The following is a 13,744-nucleotide window of genomic DNA, read 5'->3' on the forward strand; positions in this document are numbered from 1 at the left end:
ACAGCTGGGTATGTAACACACTGCTGCTCATCACTTTAATCAAGTATTTTTAATAAACAACGTCTCAGAAAACCACATTCTGCTTTCCTCTTCAATTGCTGCCATTATGCCTCAAACGCATAAGCAAAAAGGCTCCCCAGAGGATAAGTCTCTGAACATCTGAACTAAAACAACAACAACCCCCCACATGCACAAAGTAACCATCGCACATTGCTCTGGAATATGGCACCGAGTTCCACTGGGAAAAGTATTTTCCTTCCCCCCAGAAAGAGGACAGTGACCTATCCACAGACAAGGGGCAAATGGTGATTGTAAAGGAAAACAAGACAAAAATAGCTTGCTCGATTTTTCTTGGTACATGGAAAATCCATTACAGACGTTTACACAGCAACAACGAAGCCTGACAAGTTAATGAGCTGCTGCATGGGGAGTCACAGGAGAGACGGCCCATCGCTCAGAAATTCCTATGCTGCACAAAAAACGAGTCATAAAGGTGACTGTAATTTGGCCAAACCAAAAATCACCAGTTCCATTTCTTTTAAGAATCAAGATATTTCAATAGCACTTCACTGTTTTTTTGTTTGGTCGTTTTTTGGTGCCTCTACGCAACAACAAAAGAACACCACAACCAAACAGGCAAAACCCTCACAACTCTGAAGCGCTACTTGCAAAAAGGCAGCATCACTTGATTATACCAAAGCCCCAAGGCTTTATATATTCAAAGCCTGTTGAATATAAAGCCTGGTGTTTCTAAGCTGGCTTAGACGGCACTTGCAAAGTCAAACAGAAGCCCAGTGAGCATGCTGGGGCCAGAGGTGGGATCACTGTGAGCCCAGGGCTCTCCAGCCCAGCGGTGCCACTCCGCACTCGTAGAGCCATGGGAGGGCCTCAGCAGGACCCAGAGCTGTAAAGGTCTGTCCTCTTGTGAGGCAGGGATATGGCAGAGCCCTGGCAGACACTGAGGCACAGGACGGTCGCCCAAGGTCATCCCCAGACAGCAGCAGGACACTGAGGCATATTAGCTACCAGGAAACCCACGCTTCTCTTCCCAATGCCAATTATAAAACTTCCCACTTGTTGTAAAGAGAACGTATGGCATCTGGCATTATTCTGTCAGCAGCCCCAAATAATGTAACAGCAATTTGATATTCACGCCCCTGACGGGCTGTTTTACTTACAGAAACAACATTAAAAATGTAGCATCCCTTGAAACAGCTCTGCAAGCTAGGCAGGTTTCAGCCGCAAGCGTGAAGAGCAACTCTCCGGGGCTGGTTTCTCCCTGCGGGATAAGGTCTCTCCAAGGAGAAGACAGCTTATCAGGGATTGTTTCTGTCACCGAAGGCAAACGGAACGCTGTGAAAATATCAGCTACAACTTCAGCACGGAAGGGATGTAGCCAACGTCCAGCCAGTGACCGAAGCGACGGCCGGCCGTCTCCGCACACAGGACGCTTTCCCCCGTAGCACTCCGCGCTGCGAGTCCCGAACACAAAGAGGAGGAGAGGACTCGCTGGCAGCATGGAGGAGCCCCAGCAGCCTCCCCCGACACCCCAGCGCTCTCCCGAGGAACGAATGGGGCGAGCACAGCGCAGCCCCGCGGCCCGGGCACCGCTGCGGGGAGCCGCGCAGCCGGCAGCCTCGCCGGGAGTTTGCAGAAGTGAGATGAGGGCAAACTCGGGCAATGCCCTCCTTTGTTGAAGCTCGAACCTCACGCACAAACTCAGGGCTGGCTCCTAGCTTTGCTGAGAAGCTAGCTTTGTATTTCGGATCCGTCCGAGCGGCTGCACCGAGGGCTGCTTTCTGCTGCCCCACAAAGCCCTGAGCAAGCCCTGCAAACACCAGCCTGCGGCGTCCTCGGGCGGGAGGGCTCGCGTTCTGCAGCGCAAAGACAAATAAACTCAGTTTATAGGAGACGTAAGTCTTCAGCTAATCCAGCGTCTAGCAATAATTCTCCTTCACGGCTCAAGAAAGTAATCTTTCTCAAAATGTTACGCCAGAAAACACTTCGGAAAGGCACTTCTCCGCCCAGCAGCACGGCTGGGAGAAGCACCCCATCCCCGGGCGCTCTCCGTGCCCCGAACCGCGGAACCGCCGCGCCCGGGAGGCCCCAAACTTACCGCCAGACACATCGGGGGCACGGCGAGGGACGCCGAGCACGGCGAGCACGGCACGGCACAGCGGGAGCGGAGCGCAGAAAGGGGAAGCGCCGCCGGGAGGCGGGGAGGGACGGGGCCGGGCAGGGGGGGACCGGGCACAGCCGGGCCGGGCGCTGCCGGAGCCGCGGCCCCGGCACGGAGGCGCCCCGGGGATTGGAGCCGGGGCTCGGCTCTGCTCCGCAGGGCCGGGCCGGGCCGCCCGGGAGCCCCGCCCGGTGCCCGGTGCCCGGGGAGGCGGCTGTCGGCCGCTACCGGCCCCCGAGCGCCGCCCGCCCGGCCGGCGGCAGCCTGAGGCGGCGCAGCCGGGGCGCGCCGTGCCCCCCCGCCACAGGCGACGCCGCCGAGCTCATGGCGGCGCCGGGCCGCGACTCCAAAGGGCCGGGGGAGCCGCCAAGGGAGGCGACGCCCCTTCCCCGGCCCGGCCCGGCCCCCGGGGCTGGCGGAGGGCCGGGGCCGGGGCCGGGGCCGAGTCGGCACCGGGCGCTGTCTTCGCCGTCCCGGGGCTGACGAGCCGCCGCCGGGGCTCCCGCTCCGCTGCCGGCTGCCAAGAGCCGAGGCGGGCTCGCAGGTGAGCTCCGAGCCCCAGGCACGGCCGGCGCTTCCATCCCTGCTCGGTAAGGGCGGCAGTGCTAACCTGGGACCCAGCGCTTTCTAATCCTGGTCAGCTCTGCTTCTGCAGCCTCCGGCGCCGGGAACGGCATGGCAGGTTCACAGGGATGCTGCGTTTTCCCTCGCACACCCAGCACCGGGATCGGCGCCCCAGCCCTCTCCTTCAACCGCTGCCTCTCCTCGTGCCATCCCGCCCCAAAACGAGATTAATCACGGGGAGGGAAGCTGCGAAGATTAACCTCTCACAGAGACTTTACAGCGCTCCTTAAAGGTGACATAAAATAGCTGTCTTGTGTGGGATGAGACAGTAAAAGCTTACAGAGCTAAAGAACTTAGTTTTTCCCCATTCGTATTTCTCCTCAAGTTCTAGTACTCTGTCTATGCTCTGTACTTAACGAGGATGCAGAGGGCAAGAATATTTTACCCCAGCTTTCATGGTGGTACTTACTTCTACGCTATTTTTGATTTACTTGAAGTCTTCAGACTTTAACAAGTTCAAGAAACTTGACAGGACAGGAGAAACACCCATGCCTACACCATAAAAAATGCTGAGGAGATTCTCTCAGTCCTTAGAGCTGCAAATTCTGTGAGCCTTCAGTCAAGATCCCCTCAGTGGAAGCTGTAGGTAAAATAACCATGTGCTTCACACGAGCGCCAGGGGCAGGAAAAGCACCGACAGGATGTGTTGGGATAACACCAACACATCCTGTATAACACCAACACATATATGTTGGTGTTGGATAACACCAACACATCCTGTACGTTAAACAGAAAAGAAGGGATGGACATGACTTTTCTGTATGTTCCAAAGTTCCTTAAGCCTAGAAAAGGCTTTCTACTGCTTCACATACCCTCAGGCAGTCGTGCTTTGGTTTACATACATGCGGTTGGAAATCTTGGAACATGTAGTCTTCGCTCTTCTTTCCTAGTGGTCAAGTTACTGAATTTAAATCCCACGCTTCTCTTGGATTTGAGCTAACAGCTACGCCATGGCTATCACATGGGAGAGAAGCCCGAAAACGGGCTATGTTTGTAAGGGGGGCAAGCCTGTGCCTTGACGAATGTTTTGCTTTCTTCTCCTCAGATTTTTACAGACTTATTTCTCTTAAACACTTCCTCAGTGCAGCAGTGTCTCCTAACACTTTTTTTGGCAGTTAGCAGTAAGTTTTTCAGCGTAAGATGGGATGCGGTCCTTCGCGTCTGTGCCAAGCTCAATGCAAAAAGCAAATTTGGAAAGTCTTTCTACATAGTTTGGAATACTAATTCTACAAAAGGAGATTAAAGAAATCACATTAGAAGTCAACCTTTGTATCTTTCCAGCTAGCTTTAGACACCTAGGTCTGAAAATTGAACAATGGAAAGATCAATCGGGCAGAACCGAGTTTGGGAACACACTTCATGTGCAAATGTGAAAACAATTGAGGGTGGAGAAAGTGTCATTTTGATTAATGAAGGCTAGAATGTGCTACTCGTATACAGACAAGAATGTATATATACACCTCTCTACAAGGTTCATTAAAACAATAGGAAATAATCACATTTTAAAATACTAACATGATTTTAAAAGCGTTAGAACACAGTATAGGCATGGCAGGTTCTTTTGAGCTGATCTCATACAGTAATGGGGAGGAGAAGAAGAGGCACAGGTTTGTATTAACAGCATTATGAACCTTCCAAGATAAACTCTGTGAAGCATAAAATCAACAAAATCAACCCTTTGGTGCAGTTCCTGGAGCTGTGCGGCACAAAGGACAGGATCCAGAGTGTGCCATAAACATCGTGCCTTGCTGACATTACCCACACCTTCCACTTGTTTGATTTACCTCACAAAATAAAAATCACAGTCAGAAAGAAAAGCATAAGAATAATATACATGGCTGATTAAAGCTTAAGAATAATATGCATGATTTCCCAGAATGTCTGGAAACAGCACTGTGAGGTGGTGAGGTGCTGGTGAGGAACCTTTTGCCTCTCCTGTCTGCTTTGAATTGCTGGGCAGGCATTTCAGAGTAAAAGCTGGCCACTGCTGCCCAGGAATGAGTAAGTGCAGTTAATAAAAAAATAAAGTCCATTTAGATGAGAGAAAGCAACATTTTGCTTTCTCTTTACATCATACACGAGAATCACAATTTGAAGGTGTATCTTGGCATTGGAGCTTGGCATACAGACCACAAAGAGTGAACTGCCCAACTTTGCTCTTCCCATACACGCTTACCTTCATGTTGAGTTCCACTCCTACAGCATGGTTCACCATGCTTCATCCACCCTCAACTTCACCCAAAAATAATTAGGAAACATTTCCTACACACATATAATAACCACTGAGTCCTGACCCTACAATCTCACGAAATAACAAGCTGATTTACTGTGATTTTCTGGGTATTGCTACACTTGGGATGGCAATGGCTGCTCCAGGTGCTGGCTCTGCCAACAGCCCAGCTCGCAGGTCAGGGCGGCCTTGCAGCACAGGCAGAGTGAGCTACAACAAAGGCACTGCTCCGTGTCACACATTTCAATATCCAAGTAGTTTTTCCTGTTTGGATGCAGGCCTAAATGCAGGTCAGGGTTTTAGGCAACCTCCAGAGAAGGGAAGAAGGGAGAGCTGAGCAAGGCCACACACACAGCGTTACCAGCAGAAGGAACAGCATGGGCAAAGGCCCTGTCTGAGTCCACAAGACAGCAAAAAGCACAGACCTGAGATTTATGAATTACAAGAACTGTTTCATTGCATCATATTTGCCATTTAAGATGCTTAAACAACCCATGATATTTCTAACAGCTCCTTAGGTATGGCAATACTAGAATCATCATTCTTACAATGGAGCAAAAGTTGAGAATTATGATGAATAACTGTTTTCACAGATTTTAGATATCCACATGAAAAGATGTTAGTCTGAGATCTGCACTCCTAGGTCATTGGGCAGAAGTTAGAATTTACTTCTCAGAGTACAATCTGGTACAACCACAACGATGAAAACCCACAGAGATTAGGAAATCAACACTTACATAAATGTATCTTTAGTTCAAAGATTCTAAATAGAGGATGAAGATTCTAAACAGAGGATAAAGATCCTGCATGCCCCATCTGAGAAATAAGGGTAACATTCAGAAACAACATTGCAAAAGTAGCTTATTTTAAAATGTCAAAAATCAGTCTATCCAAAAGCAGAGCCACCTGTGCTCTCAAATGTATTTTCATAGATAACTGTATACCTCATATAGTCGTCTCTTTCCCAAACTCATCAGATTTAAAAAAAAAAAAAAAAACTACTCTTAGACTATACAAGCATAATACTTGCAGGTAATAAGAAAGCAGCTTAATCCCCCCTCCCCCTTTTTTTTGTTCATGTATTATCTTCAGAGCTCATAGTCTCAAGGACTGTCTGAAGTAACTGATTTCTCTGTGGAGTTGGTATTCAAGTCTTTACATCATGTAAAATTTAGTTGGACATAGGCAGCCATAAGTTTCCATCAAAACAGAAGCAAGACAGTCAAAAGGAAGGTTTTTTCTTAAACAGTGATGACTACTTGTCCTGTGCCAGCTGTAAACAAGGTAGACACATTTCAGAAGACACAAAAGAATCAAGTGATAAACAATGGCAGTAGTTACAATAATGAGAACAATCCAAAATTCATTCTACTTACTTATTCCGGGTTGTGCAAGACCAAAAGGGCAAATTGTAGTGGTTAAATTCCAATGCAGAAGCAGCCTCTGAGAAGGATCTCTGAGGAGGCAGTTCCTGTTTGGGACATCGAGAGCCCACCTCCACCAGCTGCTGCAGGCCAGTACAAAGAGGTGGGTTCCTTGAACTTGCTTTGAAACTACATTGAACCCTTTAAAGTCATTGCAATGTCACAAACCCCAACTGAAACTGACTAGCAGCTAGTTTGCATCACTAAACTCCTCTGGCACTGTAGTCTAAGCTTTGAAATCTACTAGTGCATGCAATCATATTTTGCACTAATTTTCAAGTGGTATTACTGTATAGCACTTTCCAGAGTACGTTACAGCAAACACATGCAGCTATTAAAAAGTCCATTTGAAATCAAGCACAAAAATTTCAGTAGAAGAGATGGATATGGAGTCTGGGACAGTGGCTGTCACAGGAACATCTAAAATCAAGTTAGTATACAAGACTGCTGATGTTGCAGTACATAATGTGTTGTGTGTTTTGGTTTTTGCAAACGGATGAACTGAGGTCCAAGGGGCTCCTCAGTAGAGTCTCCTCACTGCATCAGTATCATTTTAGCTTGATTTAAGCTGAATCATGACTGATCCAAACTCCCTGAGTTACTCCGTCACTGTGTATATGTTCTGCTACATCAGCAACTACATATGCAAAGGAAACTCAGCTCAGATGTTATTGATGCTTTTGATAATAGCTGTACTTGTCCGCTGAACCAGTCAAGTGAGAAAATAGGTCTTTATGGTCTCCTATGGGAAAAGCTTTGACCTTACAGTTAGCAAGAAGTAGCTGCGGTGATCTTTCTCTACTATCTTTTAATGTTAATACAACATCCCGAAATAATTACTTATGGAAAACCAAAAGATGCATACTTTGGATCACAGGGAACTATAGAGTGCAGATCCTTAGCATATTAGATATTATCTCAAATATTCACATATCCGTCATGAGGAGCTGAAATAGGTAGATGTGTCACCCACATTTCCACATGATGCATGTCAGAAAATCTTGTATCTGTATCTCACACAATAACCACTTTTTCTAAAAACTTTCCACATTTAGTAACCACATTTTCTAAAACTTCTGGAAGCTATACCATATCAAAGACAGATTTATTCACATCTACCCTATATAAATACATTACTACTGTTACCCAGTATATTCTAGACATTCAACTTTGTTATATATTGCTAATATTCGTGAAATATTAGATGTATCTACAAGTTCTACTGTTTCTAAGTTGAAAAAAAAAAATCCTGTGTCAATTGCTACTTCCACAAAAACAACAGTTGTCTTGTTAGAAAAGTATCATGTTTTAGCAATGTGCCTCAGAGCTAGAAAATATTAACATTTATATATTTTTTCATCTTTTTTTTTTTTTTTTAAATAGGCTACTGAACCCTTTGTCTTCCCAGCCCTGGAATACTTATTCAAAGATATCACTTAAGCTTGATTAATATCCATTTGGACTCTCTTTCTGCTCAGACTGATTACCAACATCTGAAACTCCAGGAAGCTCCATCTGAAACTCTTAGAATATGTCACATATTTCAGTTCCCTGACTTGAAGGGCAGAGGGGAGGGGAGAGAGCCTCAAAGGTTTTCAGCTATTGCAAATTTCTGGGAATACTCTTGCAACTGTGAAGTCTTTGTCTTGAAAGCATTTCATTTCAGTAAAATTACATCGCTAAGCATTCCAGGCATCACATATGGCCTGTGTGAATTCAAAACACACAGGCAAAAAGTCTGAGTTAATTGTTTAGGTGCAATAATTTAGACAACAGGATTTAAGAGAGATTCTGCTAATTATACCTTACTTTCTGGGTTTTGGTTTTTAACTTTGCACTGCTTGTTTTCTCAGGAAACCCACTAAGCAGTTGTAATTTATTCAGCTTGTCCCCCACCCCCTTCGAGATTTACAATGATACATATCTTTGGCAGTTTTCCCCAGGAGATCTTTTGTTTCTTCAACTTGAAAACATCCATTCACATCAAAAGCAAAGTCAGTACAGTTTATTATCCATTAGACAATTTGAATATGATTCTTCTACTAAAGGCTGTGACTGCAGGCAACCATCTGGGGTCTGGACACACAAAAGGCTGTTCGTAAGGGTGCACGCACAAAAGCGCCATGGGGATATGGAAGTGTGTACCACACAAAGACACCCAGTTGTCTTTGGTTTCATGCTTTTTTGAGGGTTCCATAAGCATCTAATCAGAGAATTAAGCATCAGGGAGGCAGCCCTCAGATGGCGGACGTCAGCTCCAGCAAGGACAGATGGCGAACAAAGGTGAAAAGCACACAATGCGCACGGGCCAGTTTATACAAGCAACCAGTTCCACTCCGCAGCGACAACGTGGTACAGATCTCGTGGCAGCGCATGTCGTGAAGTGAGAGTGTGTCCTTTTCTTTATGGCACTCTCACAGCTACAGGCCCACTTTCTAGTAACCCACGGTACACACAGACTCACCATTGATCTTCCCCCTGAAGCATTACCTATGCTAACCGGGACCACGCGCGGGTCCCTGCATAGGAAATCAACGCCTACTGCCATAGAGATACCAGCACGGCGTAATCGTCGGTCGGGGATGCACATCCCACTGGCTGCCTTTTAGAACAGAAACTCAAGGTCTGAGCAGACAAAGAAAATGACTTCATAATTTAACTCACACAAGATATACCTGAAAACCATTATTCACTTATTTTTCCATCTAATAAGTTACAATTGTTTTAAAAATAGGACGCATAAAGAAACAAGTTACTCTTGGACAGAGGTTTTCCGTATGGCAGTGTATACACAGTTTACGTGATACCAGATATACTATGGCATACATCCCACTGCTAACAAAACTCTGAAAGATTAAATGTACTTTTAGCTCATCTTGCACTTTTCCAAAGTTTCTGAAAAGAGGAGATAAGATAGTTTTATATTGCATTTAAACAGCAAAGATATAGTGACTCTCCTGGCAACAAAGCCCAAATATTTAAATAAAAAGCAGGATACCAGTAGAAAAACTGAAAAATAGCAAATTATAGGTTAATACAGACAAGCTTCAGTCTTCTGATATGGACACAATCCTTGCTGAATTTGTAAAACACTTTCGCTACTGCAGTTGCTTTTGTCTAAGAAAAGAGTCCTTCCTTTTTCTGTTTGTAATATTTTCTCTTTAAAATAGAATGAAATTTAAAAATGCAGAGACTTGCATAAAGGTGTGTACAAAATAATCTTCTAATTTAAAAAAAAAAAATCCATGGTCTGTCGTCCTGTTCCTGTTTGTATATAGACACACAAATGTGCACGCACACACTTAAATATATTTACATTCTTGAAAGACTTCTCTGGTTTTGCAGAACATTGCCCAGGCATGGACATGTTCAGCATCTTTGGGAAGGCTGTCAGTTGTTCACTTCAGACTCTCTGAAAACTGATCCATGAACAAATACTGGCTCTTTGAGGATTAGTCCATCTGCCTTCCAGATGGGGGAAAAGGTAGTGCAGTAGTAACAGCTGCTCAGACAAGTACAGCAGGTCACAGAGCAATAAGGAGGAAGGATAAAGCCAGGAGAGCTAATATTGAGGAAGCATGTGCATTATTTGCAGTTAGACTGAGATGAGCAAATCTAGAAACATCCCACTGCTGTATCAGTGCAGAGAAGACAATGCATATTTAGAGATGTAAAAATGTAATCAATCTAACCTATGTAATTTTATTTAGGAAAAGAGGGACAAGCTGTTCAGGACTGATATATAGTCCCATTTGTTACAACAAACAAAGCCATTTTGACGTAAAAAACTCTATACCTTGAGGCCCAACATTTCTTTTATATCTCTGTCACAGTACTCCAATCCTCAAAATTGAAAACGAACATGTGCACACAGCTGGAGGTGTGCTCTTTTTATTTTTTTTCTCCCGTTTCCTTTCTCCAATTTTGGATAACATGAAGTCATAAGCTACATGTTACTGTTCATACTGATGTAGATGAGAGCTAGGCAGGATCTCCTCTCCACCTATTTTACTTAGGAGTTATTACTAGTGTATATGTTGTCTCTCAGGTGAGCTCACTTCCCAAATTTTAGCGGGCATTTAGCTTGAGAGAAACACCATCATGCTTCAAACACCATCCTGCAAGCTGATTAATAGCCTGAGTTTCTTTGAATTCACTAGAGCTAAGGACATTTAATGGAGACTGAGGAGAGAGGAAAAAATAACGTTTTTCTGTGCTGGACATTTAACAATGACTTCGTAAGCTCTAATTTTCTTAATTTTTGCCAGCTAATTAGATCAACACATGGTAACACAGCATTCCTACCTCCACGTGATTTCACCTCTAATTGATTTCTTCCTGGATGCCATGATCCAAACATTTTAACACAAGAACTGCTTGTTTGGAAAAAGTGCTGTCACACACCAAGGTCAGTGACACCAGGAAGCATGGCCAGTACATGCAATTGGAAATGCCAAGACCTCCTTTCCTTTGGAAGATTATCTATTTCATGTATAAAATTATAACTGAATGGTATTCTGCTAGTTGGTACCTTTCAGCTGTTATGTTTGTTTTTGGAGGAAGACATCTTCTTCAGCTATGAAAAGACTTCAGTGGAAACAAATTAGTTACTGTTGAGCTTTGTAAATGAACTATACCCCAAGCATATACTCCAAAATACATTATGAAATGGTTTTTTACTTTTTAATCTTATGCATTCCATATATTATGAGATGCAACATTTAATATCTTCATTTGCAGATTGTTCTGTTAAGAAACATGGTTATGTTTGAACAGAAACTTCTTCCCAGTTCTATCATATGACAGAACTGGGCTTTAGACAAGAAAGAAAAAATGAAAATGTAAGAGAAAACTTGTGGTTTTAATTGTCTGAGTTCAGAAAGCTAACTGATAATAATAGCTTATTCAAACCATCGCCCATGACTGTAGCTTGCCAGAACAATAAAACCTTTCTTGAAGACATGCAGAATACTAAAACTCGTCAGAATCTCCTTCTAAAAACAAAACAAACAAAAAAAAAGCAAACAAGCTCACTTGGCAACATATTTGTGGATAATTGAGATAATTGATACTACTTACAGGCTCCCTCTCTGTTTTATTAGAAACCTATATGGTACCATATACAAAAAACCTCAGCACAAAAGTGCTACTATACTCCCAAAGGTTCATTTCATTCCATCTAAGCAGAGCAAGTTACAATTCAGTGCTAACTGGTTCTGTCCAGTACTGCCCAGGTCCGACAGGCCCCTCTCAGCCACCAAGGCCACGCTCGTCTCTCACGGTAGCTACACATCGAGCTGTAAAACAGCTGTACGGCTGTAAAATAAACCAGCAGACCTTTCAAAGCACATATGTACATCATTGACGGTCTTTAAATATATATATATATATGTATATTTAAATGTATCCCAGCACACACACACAAAAATGCACTTTCCTGTGTTAAGCCCAATTTCTAGAACATTTTTGCCAGAAGGATGTTTTCATATCCCCTCTGTACAGGCAGTTGCTTTCCTCGCAAACTAAAAGATGCAAACTATTTCAGACATAAAAAAGCACGACTGAACATTTGATGAGAAAAGACAAGGGACCTAAAAGGCTTATTATGAAACACGTGTTAAAAATATCCTCTTCATTCAGGAAAATGGAAGGAAAGATTGTCACCTTGTCACCTCTCCTTGTTTTCACAGTAGATAGAACACCATCAGCATCAGCCAAATCAAAATTACACATCCAGTATGTTACTGGAGATCATACGCTTAACTACTTTTGTCAGATTTTTCACAGAGCAGAGAGCATTAAAGATAACTATTTCATTAGTGGGTTAGGAAACTAAATCTTAGCCTTAAATTAGCACTTAACTTCTGACATCTTCTACTGCAAGAGCTTTCTTTCGTTTAAAGGCAAGGGTCAGGAATCTATCCTATGTGAAATTTCTTCCGAATCTTCGTGTTAAGCACCTATATTCTGTTAATGGCAACATGTAGCTTTGAGAATGACATACCGAGGGAGCCAGAATCCCTTTGTTTCTACTCTGTTCTGAGGGAGGAAGCCCATTCTGAACACAACCTCTGAAAGGAGGGTTCAAACAAATTTTTTCCCTCTCATATCCTGTAGCAATCAGTCCAATCCCAAAATAAAAAATTAGAGAATCTCTGTAAATTCTAAATCTCAGGTGATGTTCAGTGGTCTACTACATAGCTACTTTATCCAAAAAAAAAAATCAGCTCATGTTTGAGTATGACTTGAAATAGCCACGCTCAGCAGCATAGCAGTAGATACAGAGACAGCTTGAGGGATTGTCCCAGTAGCACATCCTGGAAACCCTCAGGGTTTCCTGGGCCCAAGCTCACCAGAACCTCAAGATACCTCCAGCAGGAGCTGGCACACCTGGATGCAGACACCCTGCTTCAGCAAGACACTAACCCCTGCAGGGCTTCAGCAACTCAGCGCAGCTCCTCAGTTCCACTGGCCCAGCGACAGCAGAGCAGGAAGGAGAACCAGCCCTGCCAGACTTGCTGCAAGTGCTGCGTTGGTCAGGCAGGTGAGAGGAGCATGGGGCTGCACTCGCCAGCACCTTTTCCTACAGACAAGGAATGAGTAACGTCATTGCTTTCCACCTGCATAACACAGAGAAAGGGTAAGCTGGGTCTTCAGCATGCAAAGGAGGAAATGGCGCAGGGCAGGTGGGGATAGAGGAAGACTCCTCTGTTGCTGTCAGTTTTAGCCCATCAGTGTTCCCTGTTACAACCTGATATAACAGAGAAGGAGCAGAGTATTCCATCCTTCCCTCCAGAAATAGCTGAGGAACGCATGCCTCCCTCTCCCTTGGGATGCTGAGGTGAACCATGAGCACAGAGCGTCAGCCACGGCTGGGGCGGTCGGCCATGGAGGCCTCTCACAAGGGAGCTGAGATGAGGAGCGGGCTGCTCGGGAAGCTTTGTAATTGCATGTTAGTTAACTTGCAAGTCAGCAGCTATATCATTAAACTAATAATATTACTACAATGCAGAAAGCTCGATTCAGAGATGGAGTTAAATAGTATGTTGCCAAAATAACATTCGCATTGGCAAATAAATGAAGTTTAATTTGAACTTCCCTTAATCATACCACAATATTACCATAAGCTTTACAAGAAGCTTTTTTTTTTTTTTTTAGTTATTTAATGGACAAGATAACAGGCTTTTAGAAGCTATATACATTCAGCTAAGTATTTATTATATAGCTCTGATCTGCCATCCATATAAATTACTAACACACTTCAGAAAGCTTTTAACTCAAGCCCTT

General features: G+C 44.2%; 1 protein-coding gene across 16 annotated transcripts in view; it reads right to left on the reverse strand.

Annotated features, from left to right (window-relative positions):
• The window catches only part of SPSB4 (splA/ryanodine receptor domain and SOCS box containing 4), a 143,367-nt gene that overhangs the window by 88,598 nt on the left and 41,025 nt on the right, over positions 1–13,744 (reverse strand). For 4 of the 16 annotated variants that reach the window (XR_013955217.1, XR_013955218.1, XR_013955219.1 and 1 more), the window contains exon 1: positions 2,117–2,491. The exons of 6 other annotated variants lie outside the window; for them this stretch is intronic. The gene's annotated coding sequence lies outside the window, so the exon portion shown is untranslated. Of the gene's footprint in view, positions 1–1,178; positions 2,095–2,116; positions 2,492–2,789; positions 2,938–13,744 lie in introns of those variants that run through there. 6 more of the 16 variants (XM_080605223.1, XM_080605224.1, XM_080605222.1 and 3 more) reach the window with 5 other exon arrangements.

The sequence above is a fragment of the Anser brachyrhynchus genome (genome assembly GCF_964034855.1).
Source record: "Anser brachyrhynchus genome assembly, chromosome: 9".
In the NCBI taxonomy this organism is placed as follows: domain Eukaryota; kingdom Metazoa; phylum Chordata; class Aves; order Anseriformes; family Anatidae; genus Anser; species Anser brachyrhynchus.